Source organism: Eretmochelys imbricata, chromosome 2 (genome assembly GCF_965152235.1).
Source record: "Eretmochelys imbricata isolate rEreImb1 chromosome 2, rEreImb1.hap1, whole genome shotgun sequence".
NCBI classification, from domain to species: Eukaryota; Metazoa; Chordata; order Testudines; family Cheloniidae; genus Eretmochelys; species Eretmochelys imbricata.
The window spans coordinates 171,298,025-171,324,065 of record NC_135573.1 but is presented as its reverse complement, the minus strand read 5'-3'; positions in this window follow the sequence as shown (position 1 = coordinate 171,324,065).

Below are 26,041 nucleotides of genomic sequence, written 5' to 3'. Positions count from 1 at the left end.
CCATCTTATCCAGAGTTACACATCTTGTATGCATTGGCTCAGGGACTACATTTTCTGGCATATTCTGAACAGTGCTGAGCGCACAGATCGTGCCCAGTGAATAATACAAATCATGACAATAATGGTCAACTTCATGGACTCTCTGGATGCAGTTTCTGTCCTCTGTTCTGGAATTAGTCTGAATACTGCTGAAACTCTAAGAATTTGATGTATAATCACATCTGATACTCGTGACATTTCTCATTCCTTCCTTTTCTCGGACTCGGAACAATAAATGACAAAACAAAATGGTTTTCAGTTAAAATCTAAAATTGCACAGAAGGCATTGCTGCATAACTCCAGCCTGGGGCAGAACCTGTCACCCATTGGTGGTTAAGTGCTCTCCTCTCATCTGACTCTCATTCTTTCTTTTTTCATCCTTCCTGACCTCTGTGCTGCTTTTGATACTGTTAACCATGACATCGTTCCCAATTATCTGGGACCAATTGCTGGAGTCTCAGAGAACTGGCCTTCTTGGTTTTGCTCCCATCCATCAGAGGCCTCTTTAGCAGCATGCAGCAGAGAGAAAGGCTGGTCCAGTGGATAGGGAGCTAGCCCTGAGAGACCTGGGTCCAGTACTTTACCATGGCTTAACCAGCGCACTTCAGTGTGCATACAAGGTCACCATATTCTGTTTCAATTTGGTCCATAAATTCCACAAACTGACGGTGATGCAGGGGGCGAGCGCATATGAAGTTAACAATCTGTACCACTTTGTCCATTGCAGCTTTCAGTCTGTCTCCCTTGTCAAGTTTAGCGCAGAGCACTTCTTGGTGTATTATGCAATGCACACCAAATATGTCAGGTATACAAGCTTTTAACAAAACCTCAAATCCATGGTGTGTTCCTGTCATGTTGTAACTGATCTATTGTAACTGATATCTTTGGAAAAAATTGTAACTCGGGCTCTTTGAAAAAATCAGTCAATGCCTCAAAAAATACTGAGCCCTGTGCTCGGCCATGTATTCCCAAGAGATCTAAAAATTCTTCTGTCACATTCAGATCACTGTCAACACACCAAACCCATATGCAGAGCTGAGCAATGTCATTAATATTTTTGCATTCATCCAGTGCTACACGGATAGCCACACTTGAACTTACAATTCTGAAAAGCTGTCTGACAGATCGGCAGCTATATCTTGCACTCTGCGGCTCACAGTATGCCTGCTGAGTTGCAGACGTTGAACACGTTTAATTTCCGCTTGGTTTTTAAACCCATCAAATAAAACATCTGAGGATTCGATGATGCATTGTTTCACTAATTCGCCATCTGAGAATGGCTTTCCATTTTTTGCAAGTAACCAAGCAATATGAAAGCTAGCCAAGGTCAGTGCATCACACTCATTTAATCAGAGGTGAAAGTAAGCCAGTACGGGCCGGTACGGCGTACCGGTAAAAAAGTGGAGCATTCAGTACCGGCTTACTTTCACCTCTTTTGGCTGTATAACAAACAGCTTAAACTCAGAGCTAATAAAAGCTTGGAAAGGGAAAACTCACGGTCACATTTGTTTGTTGTTTCTCTTCCTCTCTTCCTCCAGCCAGGCTGTGGATGTGGCTGAGGGAGAAACCTGCCCAGGACTCCTGCGCCTGCATAAAAACAGTTTAAACTCAGCTGTTCCCTCCACGGTTCAGCCCGTGGGATTAGGGGCCATTTCTGGCATCTTTGTTAATTTCCCTCACAGTTGTTGGGCTGTATATGTGAGACCAAGGCGGGGGCAGTTCTTTTCTTCCCCCTGGATGAAGGGATCTCCAGTACTATAATACACAAAAAATACAATAGGCATTTGGCTGCACAGCTTAAATCCAGAGCTAATAAAAGCAGGTGGAAGGGGAAAACTCACTGTCACACTGGCGGGCGTGGTGCAGCGCAGCCCCTTGGCCCCCTGGTCCTCTCCCCCTGGCTGGCTGTGGTTTTTGCCTTGGTGTTTTTTTTTTTTTTTTTTAAACCACAGCCAGCCAGCCACGGGGAGGGTTCCAGGGGAACAAGAGGCTGTGCTGCACCATGCCCGCCAGGGCGCTGCTTTCTTTAGACCCTCCCTATTTCCTAGCAAGTCAGATATCAAGGATTGTTTAATCTCTCTTCCAGGCACATAAAAGGGTGCAGGGGGCACACCCATGGGTGGCTAGTAATAGGGGAAGGCAGGGGTGAATGAAGGACAACTAGAATAGCCTTCATGAAATATACAAGATGCTTAGAGAAAGTTTTGTCAGTTTCAGCCTCCCCACTCTGCAGGACAGGACAAAACAAAAAGAGATCTGAGATTGCGCCCCTATGTCCTAAGGACATTTCAGGTGTTTAATTCAATATATAAAGCGGATGGAATGAAAACTACTATTTCTTTCAAAGGAGACACAATAATTTCCCTGAATATCCAGTTTTCCGCTCCAGTCCTTTTGTGATTTTGTCTATCGGGCTATTTGCTTTCCCTGTGAATCTTTAGTTGCTTTAGCAAAATTGCTTTGCCAAAAATAAACCCCGATCATCATGACACATCTTCGCACCATGTTCTCCATATTTTTTTTTAAACAGTAACATTTCAAAGAGGATCTGCAAGCATCACAGACCATGATCGTCTGCTGGGGAGGTAATGGGATAGATTTGAACTTGGAACTGGTTCCTGATTTTTATTGTATTTTTTGTGTATTATACTATTGGAGATCGCCTCATCCAGGGGGCAGAAAAGAACTGCCCCGCCTTGGTCCCGCCCCCCAACTGTGAGTGAAATTAACAAGGATGCCAGAAATGGCCCCTAATCCCGCAGGCTGAACCGCAGAGGGAACAGCTGAGTTTAAACTGCTCTTACGCAGGCAGCAGGCGCCCTGGGCAGGCTTCTCCTTCAGCCAGTCCCCCTGCTCCCTGCTGCAAGCTAGAGGGGAGCCGCTGCAGCCTCTGCTGAGTGTGGGGGCGAAGCATGGAGTCTAGCCCCATCCGCAGCCTGGCTGGAGGAGGAGGGAGGAGAGAAACCAATGTGACAGTGAGTTTTCCCCTTCCACCTGCTTTTATTAGCTGTGGATTTAGCTGTGCAGCCAAATGCCTATTGTATTTTTTGTGTATTATAGTACTGGAGATCCCCTCATATAGGGGGCAGAAAAGAACTGCCCCTGCCTTGGTCTCACATACACAGCCCAACAACTATGAGTGAATTTAACAAGGATGCCAGAAATGGCCCCTAATCCTGCGGTCTGAACCGCGGAGGGAACAGCTGAGTTTAAACTGTTCTTATGCAGGCGCAGGAGTCCTGGGCAGGTTTCTCCCTCAGCCGCATCCACACCCTCGTTGGAGGAGGAGGGAGAACAAGGAGAAAAGTGTGACAGTGAGTTTTCACTTTTTCAGGCTTATTCCAATATTAAAGTTTTATTACAGACAGTATTGGTGGTAGTAGTAGTAGCTTTATTTTCTATATCTAAGTCATGCAATGGGAGGGATCCATAAAGTATGTAGGAGAGGTGGATTGCTTGCTCTCCACGGCAGCCAAGTCTTCCTCCAGGCTGTACTGATTGTTGTTATACCCAAACCTGGGTAAACCTAGGTAGTCCATAACTGCTGGATTGATCTGGCATTCCTATTGTTCGTTGGGTTTGATTTCCATCAGCTGTCAGAGTTCATGATCTTTTTCCTCTGGAGTTCCGTGTCCGAACAATGCAGATATCAGGATGACGTTCAGGATGGGCAACATCATTTTCTTTCTCATAAGTTCGATCCCTGTAGGAGAGGAAGAAGAAGTAATTGTAGAATATTTTGGTAAGGGTCCTATGTAGTCGATTTGAACCCTTTTCCATGGATGTTCCACCTTCTGATGCTTCAGAGGCCCTTTCCGAATATGGTGGTCCAGATTATTTGCGGCACATGGAAGACAGTTATCAGTGAAGTGTTCTGTATCTCTAACTACCTTGGGACACCATCCCACTGTGAGCAATCTATCTAATGTTTTTCCTAAAGCAAAGTATCCTTGATGGTGGGCTAGTTGAATGAGCTCTAGTCTAATAGCTGATGGTATCACCAGCACTGGAAGGGATGTGGTCTGGTCACTATCTTCTTTTTGTGCCATCATTAGTCCATTTGAACCTTTAAATACTGTCTATGATTTGTTCTTGCCAGTCTTCAATAGCTGATTTAATACTAGGTCCTTCTGTTGCAATTTGATTATGTCCACACAGGACTCAAGAGGGTTGTCGGTTCCAATGATTCCATTTATGTTTCCGGTTTGTCTCTTCCACAGAGATGCGGTTTTGGCAGCATGTTTCGCCATTTGGTCCACCTGATTGCTCAGGACCGTTATATCAGTCTGGTTATGCCAATGGGCCCATATTTTAAACAGGTAAGTCTCTCCTTCTCTTCTTTCTGCTAGGTCCCAGGCATATAACAGGTGTTTGGCATGAGCCATAGGGTGGTCGTCACTAGTCTTCGTGTCTCGGCTTTTCCATATGGGCATCCAGTCGATAAGGGTTCTTAACACCCAGAGTCTGTTCAAATCGTGATATTATGTGAAGGGGCTGCATGCTCCAATGCTGCTGCTACTGCTGTAACTTCAGCAATGTGGGCTGATTGCTGCTTGATTTTCCCTTCGTAGACTTAGCACTTTCCACATCTGAAGCGGCGAAGCCAGTGGCAGGTTTCCCTTCTTTAAGTAGGTTACTGCCATATACAATCCAGATTTTTCGCATATGTATTCTGGCATTCTCTTATCTTCCCTCAACTTGAAAAGTGTGACATAGTTGGGAGGAAAGGATGAGGGAACTGGACGTTCGCGTGCCTCCGTGTCTGTGATCTCTACAGCGTGGGGTAACAGCATACTGGAGGTGCTCGCGTTCTCCACAGTTGTCAAGGTTCCTCCCCCACTCTGAACTCTAGGGTACAGATGTGGGGACCTGCATGAAAAACCTCCTAAGCTTATCTTTACCAGCTTAGGTCAAAACTTCCCCAAGGTACAAAATATTCCACCCTTTGTCCTTGGATTGGCCGCTACCACCACCAAACTAATACTGGTTACTGGGGAAGAGCTGTTTGGACACGTCTTTCCCCCCCAAAATACTTCCCAAAACCTTGCACCCCACTTCCTGGACAAGGTTTGGTAAAAAGCCTCACCAATTTGCATAGGTGACCACAGACCCAAACCCTTGGATCTGAGAACAATGAAAAAGCATTCAGTTTTCTTACAAGAAGACTTTTAATAAAAATAGAAGTAAATAGAAATAAAGAAATCCCCCCTGTAAAATCAGGATGGTAGATATCTTACAGGGTAATTAGATTCAAAAACATAGAGAACCCCTCCAGGCAAAACCTTAAGTTACAAAAAAGATAGACAAACAGAAATAGTTATTCTATTCAGCACAATTCTTTTCTCAACCATTTAAAGAAATCATAATCTAACACATACCTAGCTAGATTACTTACTAAAAGTTCTAAGGCTCCATTCCTGGTCTATCCCCAGCAGAAACCAGCATATAGACAGACACACAGACCCTTTGTTTCTCTCCCTCCTCCCAGCTTTTGAAAGTATCTTGTCTCCTCATTGGTCATTTTGGTCAGGTGCCAGCGAGGTTACCTTTAGCTTCTTAACCCTTTACGGGTGAGAGGAGCTTTCCCCTGGCCAGGAGGGATTTCAAAGGGGTTTACCCTTCCCTTTATATTTATGACAACAGTAATATCTCTATTCATCAGGGTTAACATCCACTGAGCCAGTTCGGGATGGCTCACTCGACCATTGTTAGCTCAACCAGATAGTACGAAGCCTGTTGGCATATGATTAGTTCTCACCATGATGGGAGCCATACCCAAAATATATTCCCAGTATGTCAGGGACCAAACTAGTGCTAAGACTTCTTTCTCACAATGGGAGTACTGCTGTTCTACTGGAGACAGATTCCTTGAACCGTAAGCTATAGGTTTTAAGGACTTACCCTGCTTCTGTAGTAAAACAGCCTTGATAGCAACTGGCGTGTGAGAGACCTGGAGATGGAATGGCCTGTGGGGATCAGGAAAGGCTAGAGCCGGGGCTGTCATCAAGGCATTCTTCAAGGCCAACATTGCGTCCCTTTGCTCCATTCCCCATTTCCATTCTTGGTTTTTCTTCAGTAGAAGATACAAGGGTTTTGCCTTTTCACTGTATCCCTCTATGAAGGCTCTTGAGACTCCCACTAGACCCAGAAATGACCTAAGAGTCCCTGCGTCCATAGGTTCAGGCAGCTTAACTATCTATTCTATGCGATTCTTATCTGGGCTTCTGCCTGCTGGGCCTAACTGCACTCCCAGATAAGTGACCTGCTGTTTCACTAACTGGGCTTTTTCTGGATTTATAATAAAGCCCATTTCTTTAATTATTTTAAGTACTTTATCGAACACACCCAAATTCTCGTCCTCAGTTCTTGTGGCAATCAGCACATCGTCAACATAACTGACAACATGTTGAGTACAGTCCAGATGTTTCCACATTTCAGAGACATGCTTGTGGCACATGTGCGGGGCGTTGTGCAGCTCCTGGGGAACCCGGGTGAAGGTTAATTGGGTATCCCCATACGTGAAGGCAAATATATGGTGGCATTGGGGGTCCATTGAGATAGAGAAGAACACATTGGACAGATCAAGCACCGAATACCACTGTACTCCACTAGATATGACGGCCATGGTTTCTGGAAACTTTGCCACCACCAGAGCTAACCTTGGCGTGACTTTGTTTAGCTCCCCATAATCCACAGTTAGGTGCCAAGAGATCTTATCGGCTTTTCTAACTGGCCATATTGGTGAATTACATAGGCTATTCCTATGTCTTTCCCCTTCACTCTGCCCGATAACATTAACAGTGGGGTGGAACATAGTGTATACACCACGAAACACTTCCCATTGATCCTCAGCAGTGTTCCTTATTACATCACATGGTAAGTTAAGAAAGTCCTCAATAGACATGCATTCTTTTAATAAGGTATTAAAATCGTCATGGGTTAGCTGGGGAGTAACTGACGCTCGGGTGAGCCACTTGAGGTCTGACTCCCTATTGCATCTCCCGAACTACTTACCCAAAGCTTTAGCCTGCTCCGGAGTCAACACCTTGTCCTCCTCTTTTATTAATGGAGGTCAGTCACCCTGGCCATGGTACCTCATAACTGAGGTCACTGTTGGAGCCATTGGAGGAGCTTCCTCCCTCCATGAGGCAGTTGGTTTAACCTGGGGTGTTTGTTCCCTACTGACCGTTAGAAAAGGCGGGAAAGCATCCCAACTATCTTACTAACCACATGACTAAGTACTCCATCTTGAAATACAAAAATGGCTTCTAAGTAAATACAATAAATCATAATGAATCAACATTATAAACATAAATTTTAGGGTTTGCCCCTGGCAGCTGGCCTTTTATGATACACTGTTGATCTCTTCTAAAATACCTTTCTATTCTTAGAAGCAGTTACCTCACTCTCACATACCCAGCATCAAGCATTACGTTTGCCAGCTCTGACTTTTAGAACAAGTAGTGACCGGTATGCAGGACCGGCTCTCGGCACCAGCAAAGCAAGCATGTGCTTGGGGCGGCACAATTCCAGGGGAGGCGTTCCGGCCACCCCTTTTTTTTTTTTGGCTTGGGCAGTTGCACTCTCGGAACTTGGGGCTGCAAATTTTTTGCTTGGGGCAGCAAAAACCTAGAGCCGGCCCTGCTGGTATCAGTGGGCTATGAGTAGCTAGCTGCTCAGTTAACTGATCTCTCTGTCATCCCATACTGCACTTGCTCAGTAACCACCAAATTTGCACATGCTCACTGTTATTTTCCTCAGAGCTGTGATTCTGACAGTCCACACACACAACCACCCACCTCTGCCTCTTTGCAAGGGCACCATTTTAAAAATTCTGAGCTTTCCACTGAGCATGCTCAGGGTTTGCAGCATTCATCTCAGTGACTTTTGCGTCTTCAGAATAAAGATCAGGTAAACAAAGTGTGACTGAAGAATCTCTCCAGTGACAGCGGAACTGGGCTTTTCTGGCAGGGCAGATGGTCAGAACTAATGACTGTAATTTACTCTCAGAAGTATCTTCCTCCACAGATTACATGGAAGTTAAATGTGCCATGCATGTAAGGTGTACAGCATTTAAAAACCTAAGTTTCAACCCTCGATCCCAAGCTTTCCCCATGTACATGGTATTATTGGTCACAAACACAGTGATGCGATCAAATGGTATTGCAAATTTTTCAGTAGTTTCCCATATTGCTTTGTTGACTGCTTCACAGTGTAACAAAAAAAAAAAAATCCAGCTTGTGTTCACCTGCATCTGAAGTGCCTGTATTGTCACTGCTTGTTGCGACAGGGATGGCAAGAATGTTAAGCACATGCCTGTCTTCAGCATCAGTAGTTTCATCTGCTACATTGCTAATTCCTTCACAGGACTGCAACTTTTCCTTTAATTCCTCAGTGTGACAGTCAAACACTTTAGGTAGGTAAAACTTTCTAAGTTGATCTGCACTTGGTAAACACCTACCTTGCTCTTTCAAAATCCTCTCATGTTTTGGACTATTGAGGATATGCAAGGGTATATTTGCATCAGAGAAGGTTTCTGTTAATTTGAACATTTTATTTTTCCTGTAAAGCTTCTTGTTGGTTTTGGTATTAACCAGCTTTGGAAATGTTTTCTGCTTTTTAAAATGTCTATCGTTGTCCATTTTTAATGCCTCTCATTTGCATTTATGAGTTGCACTTTCAAGGTGCTTTTCACAGCTAGCCTTTCTCATCAAATCAACAGGTACAATTACCTCTTTGCTTTCCTTTTCTAATTGTTTTAGGTGTTTCTCAAGATTGGGATGATACATAATCTGCCTTAATACAGAGAGGTTTATTCCTAAATGAACTGGCTCAACATGGCTATATAAAAGGTAATGAGTGTAGATGGTCTGTGTTGTGACATTATGCATAGTGAAATTAACATTGCATCCAACAACTGAAATTATTCAAGAGAGGCACATATTTAGATATGGATCATATGATATCTTATAAAAATGATTAACTATAAACACAGCTCCCCTTGGATCAGATGGATGGCTGCCACACCCGCTGGTTTAGAGACGTGTTCCCCAGCCCAGCCCAGCCAGCTGTGCACATTCCAGCCCGTGCGGTCACTTGGAGCGGAGGTGCTCGGGCTGGCTGCCGAGGAAGTGAGTCACTTCCTCAGCATGCAGCCAGCCAGCCCACCCAAGCACCTGCACCCCACCCAACCCCACGGGGGGGTGGATGAGGATGGGGGACAGCTGCTCCACAGGTCGGGAGGGATGTGCTCAGCACTGGGAGGGGGAAGAGTGCGAGTTACGAGGGGCAGCAAAAGGATACCACCGGAGCCAGTGGTGCCCGGCCCTCCTCACCTCATGGCAGTGGGGGGAGAGTCACACAGGTGAGTTTCCTCGCCTCCTCCCAGAGATCCCGGCAGCCAGTATCCTCCATCAGAATGCACCACCATGCCGGCACATTCGGCTCTACAACTCGACCCAGCTCTTAGCTGCTTGCTGTTCTGTCCCAGCAGTGGTGCCCTATGCTGCTGCGTATGCCTAAGGACGGCCTTGCTGTAACCCAAATCACAAACCAACCAACCCCTCTGTACCTAGTAATGAGCCAGCCACATGGCGATGGAGTAGGTAGGCAGCCAGCAGCAGCCCAGGGAACCTGAAACAAAAGGAGAAAATGACAGAGCAAGCAGTCTTTTAAACGAAAAGCATTACAAGCTTATACATTGAACATATGTTACAATTTAACATTACCATTCTGTGAGCAGTGATCAAACGGATAGCATTCAATACAGACATCCAGCTTTATTTACAGGCACACCCAGTCATTCCTTAAAAATAAGCAGAAAGTCAGACTTGTATTCTCTTCTTAATTCCCTCTGAACCATCTTAAAGGGGTCCTTCTGCTCTGTCAAAATTAAGCTGCTGCCATTTTATAGCCACTGCTGCTGAGGGCTGTCATGGCTCCTGCTACTACTTCAGTTGCTACTGCAGTTGCTTTCATCTAAAACCTTCTGGTTCTACCTTCTCAGTTCACACCCACACATGAGCCTGCTGGCTGTCAGCCTTATATTCAGTAGCCTCCTCTTATTGGTTGCTTTTCCAAGGTCAGAAATTATCTTAGATCCTCCCTGCCTAATTATACTGGCTCAACCAGTCAATTTGAATTTATCAGCATGGACCCTAATCCTGTCTAGATCCTCCTTCTAGTTATTAGCATAAATCCTCCTCCTAGTGCCACTTTCAATAATTTTGGAGAGTGAGCTGAGTTCTCTCTGTTGAGTTTTACTTCACTCCTATCTCTTATCTGCTATTGGTCCATTCATCTGTGTCCTTCATTTTGATGTTTTCTAATAGAGAATCATTGCGGCCGCCATTTTGGATTTTTAGCTCTAAACTATCATTATTTCCTACTTATTTAAAGCCCTAATTGTAAAACTAACTATTGTTTTATGCAATCTAAAGTATTATGATACTGTCACCACCATTGTTATGCAAATTTGGAGAGGTGATTTTTACGATGTTTTAAACCCCTCTTTAGCTGCTTTTCTGCATGTCTCTGTCCTAGGTGCTGCAGGAATTTACACAGGAACAGAACAGCTAAAGAAACAAATCTCTTGTATCACTAGTCTTTGAGCATCTGGTCTATGCACAACTTTACCCAGTTCCATTCTAAGATAAGTTATCTTCTTTTGTAACAGCTGTGCTTTTACTGGATTGATAACGAATCTAGTCTTCTGAATTTTGCATAGTACAGACTCCAAAACTTCAAGATTTCTTCTTTGGTCATGATTAGAACATCATTGATATAACTGATACATTTTTTTGCCTTTTCTTCCATCCCACATTTTGGTGACACATTTAGGGCAGATTAATGGAGCATTATGGTATCTCTGAGGAACTCTACAACATCACTTGCCAATTAACACAAGTAAAAGCAAACTAATACCGGGAGCTAGGATGGAGTGGTATTGAAAAGAATGCATTAGTTAGGTCTAAATACAGTGAACCATTTAGCTCCTGTCATTGCTTCCTGGAATTTTGCCACCACCGAATACCATTCTGGGGGTTATTTGTTTAATTCCCTATAATTGACTGTAAGTCTTCATGTCTTTTTGTCTGCTTTTAGTGTTGGCCATATCTGGGAGTTAAACGTTCTAGAGGTTTCTACTGATACTTTTTGATCAACAAGGGCATTGATCGTCTCTCTAATCTCCTCTTCTGCATCCCTTGAATATCTGTATTGTTGTTGGGGCTTTGGATCAGGACCCATTACAACTACTTCAGCACATATCTCCGCACACTGTAACTTATCCTAATACTTTTTGCCACAAATATTTCTTTGCCACCCCTGCAACTTCTTGTTCTCAGTCAGGAATCTTTAATTCCTCTGGCACCTTCACAGCAGCAACTCTATGGGAGGCAGAAACAATAACTCTTCCCATTACAGTCTTATCTTGAATCAAAATTCTGTGAGGCAAATCCACAATTAGATTCCGTTCTTTTAAAATGTCAGTGCCTATTATCCTTTATCCATCTAAGCACTGAATACCATAGGTAGCTTTTGTGGTTAGTCTTCCAATTTTGCATATTATGGGTTCCAAGAAAGGAACTACACTTTCTTTCCCATTATAGCCTTCTCGAATCTTTAGTTCTTGGACTGGAAGCCTTTGTACAACTTAGAGATAGTGTGGCACCTGTATCTACAAGCATTGTTTGCTTAAATTTACTGAACCCTCCCTTAAATGTGGCATCTACCACCAGTCTTCCCCATGAGTAGTCGTTTATTGGTGCCACTTCCGAGGAAGAAGAAAGGGTTTGGTCCTGTCATAAGTTCTCATGCTCTTGCAGTACCATAGGTTTAACTGCTGTAGCTGTTGATAGATTACCACCCTCATACTTCGCAAGTCTTCTGAACAGTTCATCAGTAAGTAGTTTATCTATCTGGTCCGTCTTTTCATACTTCAGTAGCATTTCCATAGTACAGTTCTGAATCTTCTTAAGTCAGGAGGCTTGTTGTAGGGTTCTTGTTCATTTTTATCTTTCCCTGAATCTGCATGATTTGGGGCACCCCTCATATCTGGTTTTGACACATTTCTACTATTAGAACTTGACTTTTTCCCTTTCTGTTGTTACCGGAAAATTTGAAATAAATTATATCAAGCCAATGAGTTTGCCTAAAAATACTATTTTCGATTTAAAACCTTTATTTTCATTTTATCTATTCTGGTAGTTAAGGTTGTGGCCCACCTTAAAGGATTTTTCAGAGAAAGCCGCAGCTAGCTAACTCTCCCTTGAAGGACACGGATACAGCCCTCTGATTAAGAATAGGCAACAAGCAATAAATTCTCTTAGGGATAAGAGTTACATTTTATATATATATATAATTTACTTTAAAAAATGTACACCAGCTTCTAATACAAACACATTTTCTTCCAACATATACAACAACTGATCCATTAAATAGAAAAGGATCTAATTGAGAGTGACATTCTCCCTTTTCTCTATTTAAACATACATTATAAGGTTGGATCGCATCATTATTACACATACATCCAATCCCCCGTTCTTCCATGCAAGCCTCAAGTTCCACCATTTTCCATGTCTGATTTTGCTTCATTGCCCAAAGTTTATGTCCAATTGGTTGCATTATACTTCTGTTAATATTTATCTCCAGTGTCACAAAAGAAGATACTTACTCAATTTACGTATTAAATACCATAATTACATATATATTAACTTGATTTTCTTGAGGATTGTATGTGGAGTTTACTATAAACTTTCACTTGTTACATTTTACTAACTGTACCATAAACATGTAAGTAAGGCTTTTCCAAGAACATTGAAACATTCTTAATAAAATCCTTATTTAGACTTTCATATTTTAAAAGAAACATTAACATTATGTAAAAGTAATTGGGATCAAAAATCTTCTATCTGGGGTTAAAACTAATCTGTCCTCCTTTGCCCTCGCTGACTCCGCTATCCTCACTCAATTCATTTAACAATTTTCTGCCATCCTTACTATATTTTCCTTCTTTCTTGCCAATTCCCTATATATATATTTAATAAAATATCTTCTTTATAAACATTAAAAATTACATAAGTGGCTTACTGCACTTATTTTAACAATTCTTACTCTCTTATTTCAAACTAAGCAATACTTTATCTTACATTACATTACTCTCTTACAAAAGCCCAAATCACTCTTTCATTGAGATCAGAAGTTCCTGGGAGTGCTTTCAGAATATCCTTACCAATTACTCCATTCCCTTCTTTTCCATAATTCATTAGCCCAAACCTACAGTTATACACAAAATTATGTCCAATGCGTATATCCATTTTTCTGCTAATCTGTACATCTTCATATATTGTCCCATCTCAACGGTATGTATATTTCCTAATCTCCATTCCCGCCAATCTAGTCCTTTAATAGTAGTATTTAGGATGGAATGTGAAAATTCCATGTCCAGTTAACAAACAATGTCCATTTGACAGTCAATCAACTTGATTGGTATACAGGGTTTTCCTTGATTAAAGTCTATTTTTGCAAGAATTGGGGAAACTGAAGGTATGTCATCTTGTGATTCTATTTTACCGTTGACTTCCTTCCATTCTTTTACCATACTTATTTCCTTTTCAAACTTCCTAGATAAAATCTCTAATTAATATTCTTAATATTCTTTAATGTACCTATTTTAACTAATTTTCTTAACTTATTTAGTTTAACTAGTTTCTTACCAATTCTTAACCTATCTTATTCTAATGCCCAGAAAGCATTTCTTTCTAGATCTATTGAACAATATAACTATCGCAGAATATCCATTCCTACAATACCTAATCCATTATTCCCCAATTCTGTCACTCCAAATTGTACCCCTAATTTTTTTTATTTCCAATCCTTACTGCCAATGGAATTGTAAAGGGAATGTTTTGTTTCATTTTTGTTATTCCTGTTATCTCTGCTGTCTCTACAGAGATAAACAGGAGGAAATTCGCCGAATCATACATGCTGTTTAATACTGAATAGGTCGATCCAGTATTCAGGTAACACATTTGATGGAATTTGCCATGTCCTATACTTAAATCTACTGTAGGTCGACCATGGTGATGTTTCCATAAGGATGCTATTGCATGCCATGACTGTTTTATTTCTAAATCATCCAGAACCGAAGTCTGAGATGATTGATTCTGAATAATTGTCCAAAACAACAACTTATTTTTATTTTAATTAAACACTTCATGCTTGATATGATAAAATGTGTTCACAGTAAAGTGCGTACAGAGACTACGAATGCACAGGCATTGCTTGTCAACAAATATCACAGCGGAGTGGTTCAGGTGTGCTGGAAACAGTTGGTAGTGACACCTTTCTTCTTGTGAATTGAAGCACACATGTGAGCCCTCAGTCACCCCACTACTGCAGATATATCCTATTTCTTGTTGTTCAGTGCAAGCTTGTAGATTGACAATGAAATATTGATTGTTCTTAAGGTGTACCCACTTATTATTTTCCATTGGGATCATAGCTGAAGTGTTAACACATAGTCCAAGGGGAATCAATGGAAAGATGGACTCTTTCTAAGAGTGAGCACATAGGCAATGATGGTTCTGTTGCTGTTCAGGTAAGTGAAATTAACCATTTGCCACCATTCCTGATAAGCCCTTTCAAAATCTGTGGCATTGGCCCAGATGATATGACGCATTTTAATTGGCACTATCCCATTTAGTCCATCTCTCACTATGGACTTAGCTATATCAAGTAGCCATGACTGGGCTTGCATGCATGCCAGAGCCTGGGACAGGTCAGATTGCAAAATGTCCAATTCCCTGAAGATTCGTAAGTGGTCCATCTCCTGAACTTGGAGCCAATGGGGAAGAGTATTGGCCAGGTCAAACTCTAGGGTGCTGATCTTGGTGAGCGATCTTGGTGAGCGCGTGGACCTGATAGCAAAGCCACATCTTGCCCTAACTCACCAATCCAATTTGCTAACATTTGTGGGTCCATGGTATTCAGCATTCCTAGGCCTGCTCCTACTCCACCTAGCACCTTAGCCATCAAATTTCTTGCTTGCCTGTTGGGGGCATTCTGGGGAATAATGCCTCGAACCCAGGCTTCCCAATGCATAAACAATGGTATTAGGAAACTCATACACTGCCAGTGTATGGGGGCCACAGACAGTTGCACACTCATGATTACCATTTTCAGAGAGAATTGAGGATCTATCATGATGCTGCGGGAAATGTCCTTCTTGATCACGGATGGCCCCACTTTGCTCGTGGATGGTCTGGGGGCAATAAGAACCTTGAAAGTGCTACTGATATCAAAGGGTTCTTTTGCATACCATACCCCAGAATTGTTACTGTAAACAGGCACTATAATAAAACCAAAACATATAAAGTTAAAAACCTTAATGTCTGATTCTAGTCTACAAAAGTTTGATTTAATAGTAGCAGAAGGAGCAGAACAATGTTTTGTGCAAGGTTGGCAGTTTAAATTGGCGAGGTAGCATTGGCTGGGAGTATGAACTCGTACATTGATTTTGGATAGATTGAAGTGCTGGGTACCAAAGGCTAACGTGACATTTATCTTGCCTGGAACCATGACAGAGGGTGCCTTTACGTGCAAAAAGATACATTTCGAGGAGTCCTAGTCCCAGATATCCTGGGAACATCCAAAAAAAACCAAAACTGGTTATCGAACATCCAGGTGCACTGCCTCTGTAGCTTCCAGATGTATTTGATTTGCCCCCTTTGTTCTGTAATGGGGTAATATACTCTGTTATGGTCATTTTTCTGTAAAAGCAATTTACAACACATTCCCCCTTTCTTTCTTCCAGGTAATGTAGTAAAAGCCCTTGAGAACATGAGTGTAGGGTTTCATACTATCCCTTTAAGCACCGAGTCTGGAAATAACTCCCATTCGTCAGCTTTTACCTGGCCCTTCACTTCTGCCTGAGGAGTAAGTTCATCGTACCTGGAGGAATCCTTATTTTTCAAACCATAAACTCTGTCAGTATAATTATACTCCTTATATTCAAACACAGTCTGTTGCCATTTATATAGAGCAGATTCATTAACTAAACAAAACCAATGTTCATTCTCCTTCACGATGACATTGCCAGTGCTGCTGCTAACAAACCACAGTTCCATAAAAACTGTGTACAGGTGAATGGACTTCCTGGACATCTTCCCTCCTGCAAAAGAGGAAGACAAAACAGAAGGCAGAAACAAAGTTCTCTTTATGGGGGTTGACCATCATCTTTCTGTAAATCTTGGTTTTTATTCCTGCCCCTCCAGCTCTTGGGCTGAGTGGAATGAAACCATTTTTGCAGTTTCTTCCATCCAGACTTGATCTTGACCAGGTAGATGGTCAGGCTTGCCTTGTTCATGCTGGTTACAGTTCATCAGGCCTATACACAGCCTCCCAAGTCATTTTTGGGGACCCTGGGCAGCCTCGGTGGAGCGTGGCCATCCGGGCTGTCATAACCATACAGCTAAAGGTAGCCTTCCCCGAAGCCCCGTCCCAGTCCTGCCTCTTCCTGCCCCCACCCCGCCCCAGCCCGCCTCTTCCCACCCCTGCTCTGCCCCAGCCCCACCCCCTCTCCCCTGAGGAGTGCAGCAGGGCTGGGCCTGCACTCACCGGCTGCAGGAAGTGCAGCGACCTGGCCCCAGCCGCGCTGCAGGTGAGTGCTGGGGGGTGGTTCCTCCCTGGCCCCCAAGCAGCCCCCCCCCACGGAGACCTGAGGCCACCTGCCTATGGAGGCCTGCCCCCCCCATGGAGGGGCTGCGTAGGGCCCCAGAATAGCTAGGGACGGCCCTGCTGCCACAGTCGCCACTACTGTAAACGGAAGAATCTACTCCTGGCTTACAGGGCCCAGGTTCTTGTCTGGGACTCAGTCTATCACCTGTGGAGCCAATAATGTCAGTCCCACCTCCCACCAGTGTGGTGCAGTGAAATAGAGAAGCGAGAGAGAAAGATGATATTCAAAAACAAACTACAGGTTTATTAGGGAACAAACTATGGGATAACAGGGGAAAACCATAAACAATAATAAACACACAGATGTGGTTGCTTCCCCGATTGAGCCTGAAGCTCAGGTCCCCAAATGACCCCTCCCTAACAGCCTAACATAAACATAAACAGCCTAACATAAAACATAACCCCCCAAATACTGTACTGCAGTCTGATGACTTCTGGACAGATTGATGATGGTGAGTGCCTTGATTGCAGCTTGAGATCGTTGGACCCAGGACCTTCAAGGAAGGAGTTCGTCCCTGGCCTGGCTCAGTTCAAGGAAGCAGTTGGTGGATCGGTGGTGCTGGAACCCGGACCCACAGATGGAGGATGGATCAGAAACCAGGATACCACAGGTAAGGTGCAGGTAAGATGATGATGATGCCCTCTGGATCCAATGAATCTTGGTCCGTCACCCGCGCAAACAATATGGCACTTGGCTGCTGCCTGAATGGACAGCAAGAATATCCGTTTTGCACAGTTTATTTATAACTTTGGTGGCATGAAGATTCTGTGGTGGAGCCATTTAGAACTGGTCATCTCACAGTCAGTTACTTTTTGTGCAAAACTGTCCATAAAAGATGAGGTACCAATATGGAAGTCACTGCTGTCCTTCATGGCAAACGCCAATTTGAATGTTCAGACTCCATCTTTAATTTAAATCCCCATAACCTTACATCAACTAAAACACAGCAAAACATTCAATAAATCATATGAAACCTTACAGAACCTTACAGTAAGCATAACCAAACATGAAGTCAGGAAAAATTCCCCAACACCGCTGTCATTCGGAATAGTACCTGCCAATGAGATTCTGGTGGGGAAAGCAGAATTTCAGCACACCTTCTTACAGTTGCAGAGAGTTCTTTGTCAGCCACCTATAGATGGATGGTAAGAGCGCTGAAATCTTCTCCAGGCATACACTCCTGCACTAGGGCAACAGCATCCTCTTTTCCAGGCCCAGGGAGGGGCTCACTTTGGCCATGTCTCGATTCAAGGGGCCAAGGGCCTTTCCTACTGGTCTCACCTGTTATGGAGTATACGGCTTGATCTTGTGCCTAGTTTCCACAGAAGGTGACGAACCAGGTCCATAGCTGATCACAGTCGTTACCAGTGCCATGGGAAGGTTGCTTCTTCTTCCAGTGCTTGTTCATGTCAATTCCAATCAGGTGTGCATGCACGACAGCCCGAAGATTCCCCCCATAGCAGTATCCGTAGGGTCGGCCTGGGTGTCCCCTGGAGTCATGCCTTCATGGCGCCTAATAAAGGGCCCGGCCGACCCGACCCCCCCGGCTCGGCTAGCTGGAACTTCCCTCGCTCTTGCTTCAGCAAGCATCTCTAGCAGTGTCCCACTGTCATTTGTATATAGTTAGATTCTTAATTAGTAGTATTAGCAGTGTTGGTAATTTTTCTAAGTTTCCGTTGTGGGGGTCCCCCCCGTTTCGTCCCCCAACACTGGGGCATACCTCTTGCCGGGGTTTAAACCGTGTGAAGTTTGCGGTAAATTGATGCCAAAGAGCGACCCGCACACTTCTTGTTTGAAGTGCCTTGGCGAGAGTCACCGAAAGGACAAGTGCCGCATTTGCAAAGGGTTTCAGTCGAGGACCCTTAAAGATTGCAAGCAGAGACTCAGAATTCTCCTCATGGAGGCAGTCCTCCGCTTGCAGTCTGACCCTGGGTTAGCGGAGCCTGTGCCGAGTGGAAGCAATGCAACACTGGCCTGCCTATGAAATGCAGAGTGTGCTGGGTGTGCGGGAGCGACCTGCTCTTACCTGCTGTCATGGGCAATGGGTGAAGCTGCCACTTGGGGAGGCTAGCTCCCTATCCCACCTCTTCTGCCTGTGGCCCCACCCATACTCCATTCCTGCTCCACCCTGGCCCTGCCACACTCTGCCGAGGCCCCATCCTATCCCCACTGTCTCCCTCCTGTCTTCCCTCCCACACCCTGCTCACCCTTTCCAGCCAAATCCCTGGACCCAAATGAAGCAAATGACATTTGAAAAAAACTCTTCTGCAGTTTCTTTCTAAAGAAAATGGAGCATGTTTTCCACTGCATGCCAGATGGTGAAAACTGGACATGCAGAAGGTACCTAATTAAAAGCACTAAACTTGTGAATAAAAAATGTCAGTCACAGGTTTTTTGATATGCCCTGAAGTTTGTCAGAGATTTATTTGCAAAAACTTTGTAGTAAGGACGAGTCAGCTGTCTTGCTGAGTTCAACATTAAATATTATGGAATACATGATGCAGGTCTTTTCTGTTTTACATTTTCTTAATCAGTATTTCTAAGCTGATTTTATATTTTAAATGTACTCTTAAGCCTTCATAAAGTAATCATTCCAGATTACTACATATTTAATTCACTGAAACAAAGACATTATTTTAAATTAATCAGTGACAGAGGTTTAGTGTGTTCATAACAATGTTCATTGCTTTTAGAAAAGGGAACACTAATTTACTTTGTGTGATGTACATAACAATAGACATGTTAATGCAATTTCACCAACTTTAAAACATATGTTTCCAAAGATTTTAGGCATAACAAAGGATTTTATATCTTACTAAGGTACTGATTTTGTTGGAGGGGTCTCTTAAAACTAGTTCCTCAGATAGTCAGAAGTAAAGAAAGGGAAAATCTTTGTCTATCTATCTGGAAGGAAAGGGGTGTTGTCCCTTTAAGGGCTCTCTTCAATGTTGGGGGAGGTGAAGGGAGAAAGGGATGGACAGAAAGACTTTGGAAGCAAGTTTTTTTTATTATAGTAATTAAAATTAAAATGTGTATTTTAGATAAGGGTGGTCTTTTGAAGGATTTTTGCAGCCGCGTATGCTGGGTGTATGCCTAAGGACGGCCTTGCGAACCAGCCTTATATAACCTGCTGTCTCCTGGCAGATTATGTGGTCACCTGATCCTTGTTTTCCCGCTCTTCTAGGAAAAGGGCGCCAAAACCTTCATGAAGAAGGGTACCCAAAACTGAGGATTAACAACAACATTTAGAATAACAAGATGGCCATGTAAGGGTAAGGTGGTAAAACAAGGTAAAAACAAAACCTCCCTTACACCCTTAACTTTTCTTCAATTTCTCTTAGTTATTAACCTTGGATTTATAGGTCCCAGGGTTATCTTCAAAGTAGGCAAGAGTCCTTGAATAAACACTTCCTTAAATTCTGCAGTGTTACAGGTAGCTGTTCCATTCACAATGGGAGATGGAGATAGTCCTGATAACCAATAGACAAATCACTTTCTGCTTAGAAATCTTTCAGGCCTTTCTGTCACCTTTGATTGTCTGAGTAGTATTTCCCTATGAGATTTTCATGGAGATAATAGAGCTTGAAAACAGCTTCATAAATTTCTCCAGTGTCTTTAGTGTTTGCTAGTTGGACTTCTCCAGGCAAAGCATTGTATTCTTCTCTATTCATACACTCTCTCAATACAGCTGTTGTGTCTTCTCTGCTGATGGCTGTCATTCTGCTCAACTTGGACAGCCAGTCCAGTGCTGTTTCTTTGTTGAGTGGACCTAACGTTTTCCTGACAGCTCTTGCTTGATCAGGACCATATGGTTTTGTTTCACATGTTGTCTCTATTGATCTGTTAGGTCCATAGTTAACCACAGTGGTGGTGATAGGAGCCATGGGCGGATACCTTCTCCCCTCCTTGATTTCCTTCAGGCTTTCTACTTCTGCTGGGGCTTGAGGAGAAGGAGGACGGGATTCTAAGACCTTCACTTCCCATGAGCTCTGCACATAATCAAGCTCCTTTTCCTCTTCTGAATCTAATTCCAAAGACATGTGTTCTCTTAAAGGATCTGTGTTCATTGCTGCAATAACCCCTTTGGCTTTTCTCAGCTCTTCTTTTAAACTATTAATTTTGCTGTTACATTGAGAATGATTTATGCTACCTTCCTGGTTTCTTTTAATTTCTTTAACTGTCTGGTAGCTGCCTAAGATTCCTCTATTTTTTTTAGTTAACAAAAAGGTTTCCCTATTCTTTTAGTTAACCTCATAACTTAACTCTTGTACCTGCTGCTCTAGTTGATTAATCTCCTTTGACTGACTCAACGCCTGAGCTGACAAAGCATTATTTTAAGCAGTCAGCTTCTCGTTTTCAGATCTCTGTTACCCCATTTGCTCTTCTAACTGAGATATAATCTTTCTTTTTTTTTATGTGCCCATCTAGTTCTAATGGCACCATTAACAAGTCATAAATCAAAGGCTGTTTCTTTAAGCCTGTTCCAAACAAGAAGTTAGTGGTAATAAAACTTTCCCACCTCTCTCAGAGCTTTTCCTAAGCCTTATTCCCCTTTAAGCACATCCTCCGCCCAAGGATTTTTACATTTTCCAAAAGAATTCACAGAGTACTCCAAAGACTTTTTATTTATCTCCTTCCTCCAGCCATCTGAGCTGAAAGTTCTGGTGCTCACCTGCAGTTTTATTGTCTGACCCACACAGACAAACGCCTCTGCAAATGTCAGCAGCGCTCACCAGACTTTCTCAAGTTGGAGCCTCTGCTTTCCCAGAGTTCACATAAGCTCAGTAGTCCCCAGCAGTCTGTGCTGATGCCTGCCACACAGAGCTGTTCAAAGCTCAAGCAGCGCATCCCCCGACTCCGGTGCCTGCTATACAGATCTCAGCAGCATTCACCAGCAGTCTGGTGCCTGCTATATAGATCTACGCAAAAGCTCAGCAGTGCTCACTGGCCATATGTCAGTGCCTGCTGTATGAGCTATCAAAATTCAGCAGTGTTTGGTACAAAGGATCTGGAACTAATGACAAGTCTAGTCAGGATAACTCCACAGTCTTCTCCAGGTAAGTGATTTCACCAATGGTGATGGTCTCCGATGCCCATGCAAATAAACTGCTACTGGCTGCCTCTGAGGCAGACAGCCCCAACTGTCATGCACAGCACCCTTATACAGGCTGGTGGCGCAAAAGTTCTGAGGCAGCAGAGCTTTCCAGATTGTTCCCTCCTTTTCCTGCCTTTTTAGAAAAGGACGTGAAAGTACACGGAGTCTTTGCTCTCATTTGACCCAGACAAGGTGGCGTCTGTTATACAAAATGGAGTCTCACTGATAAACAGCAAATGTATTCAACAATACATATTTAAACTGTTAACTATAATGACAACATGAACATATTATAACCAAACATGAATAAAATCCCTTACATGCCCACCGCCTGGTGCTTCTGCTGGGGACCGTGGTTGGGATGCTGGGGCCTCCCCTGCCTGCTCCGTGGCTTCTGTCGGGGACCGGGGTAGGAGCACTGTGGCTTGCCCCTCCCCCCACCCCCGGCGCTTCTGCCAGGGACCAGAGTAGAAGCGCTGGGGCTTCCCGTGTTACTGAAATTACAGGGGAGCAGAATAACCTTTAGATAGTCTCACTCTAGAGTTTGTCCCCTAAATTAGCATCTTTCAAAAACTCTTAATCAATTAAGCACTAGCACCCAAAAGGGCACCAGCTAGGGGCAAGAAGAAAGAAACCCAAGATGGAGGATAAATTGTGGATAGCCTAAACAAAATGGTTAAATGACTAAATCAGGCTACACCCCTGCCCTGCCCACTAGCTTTTCTGCTGGGGACCGGGATCTGGGAACCTGGGGCTTCTTCCCCCACCCCACCTGCTGGCCTTGTGATTTTGCCAGGGTCCGGGTGCTGGGGCATCCCCTGCCTGCCTCATAGCTTCTGCATGGTGGATTTCTGTTGGGGTGCCCATTTTTCCGGGGCCCCTCAATTGGCTGGGGTCCTGGGCATGGGCCCCATGGGCCCATTGGATAATCCACCACTGAATGAGATACTATAAATAACATTTAGTCAAAGTCAAACTTCACAATTTAGCCTGATTTTTTTTTCTCATGGTGATTGGCTTGTGGCCCTCTGGCTGGGCCCCTTGGTGTTGGCCCTGCTAAAATGCACCTATTTCCCTCCCTTTACTTGGAGTCTGTCCATTGGTTAGTCCTTGTAGCCCTTGTGCAGTTTAGAAAACTGGGATCCTCCTTTCATGAGACACTCCTGCTGGTAGTGTTTCTTCTCTGTAATGGATAACAACTTATGCCATATCTTCTGCTCTTATACAGTTTGTTTATTGTCTCTTAGTCCAGGGGGCTCGCTCTTCAGAGAGCTGTCTTGGGGTTCATTTGTTTTTGTAAATGCTCTAGTCTCCATCTGGTCCAGATAGTAAACAGTGCTGTCTCCATGGATGCCCATTGTTCTCAACACTGATTGAGTTAGCCCTGAGACGGCCTCTTTCCTCAGGGGACAAAGTCACACTTCAACAGTTTTGAAACCTAATATACCTTTTATGTATCTCTTAAACTATTTCCTGTACAAAGATCTCACAATAACCTTGACAATAAGCTAGTTGTGAAACCATACACAACCCTCTTTGGTAATACATTGAGAAGATGGTCGGACACGGGTTGGAGAGGTCTGTGAGACCCTCCCTCCCTTGCCCCTGACATTGATAAATGATGTTAGCCACTGGCTATTCCAAATGCATCTGCTTGGGCTCTATTGCCTGTACAGAGCGTCTGCCACCATATTTTTTCTACCTTGATATGTTTAATCTACGTCTATTCTTGGATGGTTATACTCCAACATAGTAATTGAGAGTTGGTACCCTTTTTTCTGGGAAGGCATACTAATGGGGAATGGTCAGTCAGAACCTTGAACCTCCAGTTAAAGAGGTAGGGTCTCAGCTGCCTGACAGTCCACACAACTACATAACATTCATATTCTGTAATGGAATAATTCCATGTTTCACTTGATGTCCATTTTTTATTTAGAAAGGCAATGAGACACTTCTTGTTACATCCCAGTCACTTATCCTCCTGTTCACCTACATTTTTAACATAGACTGTAGAACCTCATTGAACCAGATCACTTCACCTTTTATTTTTGGGTGTTATGGGGCAGATTTCAATTGTTTTACCCAACATATTCTCCATAACTTATAAAATAGCTGTGACATGAAATTTGATAAGATCTCTTTTGGAAAACCCACCTACTAAATATAGAAAACAGTGCATCTGTGACTGTTCCAGTTTCCACATTTGACCGAGTGACCGCTTCTGGATACCAGGTGTCAAAATCCACCACCACCAAAAATCTTTCCCCCTTACAGATTGGCCTGGGTAATGGCCCTATGAAATCCATGGCACTAAAACCTTCTTTGATCATTGGTAAAGGGTCCTTCAGCAGTACATGTTATAGGAATGTCTTTGAAATGAATCTACCATGCGGTGTAGGGCAGTAGATTTTTATGAACAGTTTACACATAACATATTTATGAATGAAGGCTAAAATGTCTTCTGTGCTGTGAGTTCCAAACTGTGGCACATCCTCTACCCATAGTAACATATGACTATGTGGAGCACCTCAACTCTGGTACTCCACATGTCAGAAGTAATCTCTCATCTTTCCCGAGGAGAATTCCCTTTTGAAAGAAGAAAACAAAGCATAACATCATTTCATAGAGTTTCCAAATTGATGTGTCTTCAGTATTCTGAGAATCTCACTTTGCCAAACACAGCAGCTTTACAAGTTCAGCTGAGGAAAGTACTCAGCATAACTCAGTGTGATAAATAAGATTGGTGGACTACAATTGTGTAGCAAGCATTGCAGCTCAGAATTTCTGTAGTACTAGTAATCCTTTGTCCTATGCGTGCTAGCAATGCTATTTTCTAAATTAATTTCACTGTGCCTCACTGTCTGATAACTATTGAGATTAAGATCTCCAAATTAATTATCAAGTTTCAGTGTATGTGCAACGCTAGCAGATACTGCACTCACTTTGTTCTCCCATAGCAAGTGGAATAAATCCTGAGTATGTTGGCAGAATTGTGGATCAACAGAATTAATACACATTTTGATATTTATACTTAACTGGTAACATGAAATCCTGCAGTACCATATGGGAAGAGGTCAGGAAAACATTTGCTTCCAGATTTTTCTCCCACACTCTGCGAGGAGAGTCTTCGATGGGTTTCATCTGGTACAGAGCAATATTATCTCCCACAGGATCTAAGGGCGCTAGAACCTTTGTAGAAGTGGAGGGGGAGGGGAGTGGAAGGAAGGAGGGGAAGAGGCCAAAGTGGCAGGGGAATTAAAATATTACTTAAATATCCAGCAGAGTACAACTGTAACATAAATAACCAGAATATAAAATGTAGCCACGTTATCATATTTAAGGTATAATTATAATATGAACAAACAAAAAATAAGACAACTTTAGTTCTAAACATTGAGACTGCATTTTATTTTTGCACTTCATGTATTGTTCTTCATTTGCATTTATCATTTTACTGCATATACTTCACTATTATTATTGAACTGTAACTATCAATTCTGTAACATTACAATCGAATTGTCCTTGTTTATATATAATGCATTACTGGATTCACTGGACAATCACTATGAACATGCTTCTCTGACACACAAAGTCAGGGCCCCCCCTGGACTCTCACCAGTGTTAGAGGTTAGCGGCACACAAGGCCACTCCAATGGGGTATATGCAAGGCCCCAGCCACAACACTGACTCGACCACCAACAGTCAGTGATCCCATCCTCGTGATCAATGGACCACCGTTAACAAAACTGAGTAACTAATAACGTATTAAATAAAATACAAAGCAGCAATAATCAACCACTAAATCATCAAAGAGAGTTCTGCAGCAGTCGCCAGAAATGTTAACCCTCGGACAGGGTAAATTTCACTAAGGGAGCTAAGGACCGTAGTGAAACCCAAAACCCCAAGGCTGCAAATCCATCCCCCTTCCGTATCTATCACCAGTTTAATGATTTAATACTAACAGATACCAGAGAAGCAGGGATAGGTAACGAACAAACTAGAATTTTTTCAGTAGGACCCCACAAAATATAACAGATGGATATAAAGTAAAACCACTCTGCTGTTAACTGCTCACAACTGGCTTAAAGCCAAGGACCCCAAAAACTATACAGGTGGGTAAATAAATCAAAAGATTAACACACCACCATCTCTCTCTCTGACAGGACATG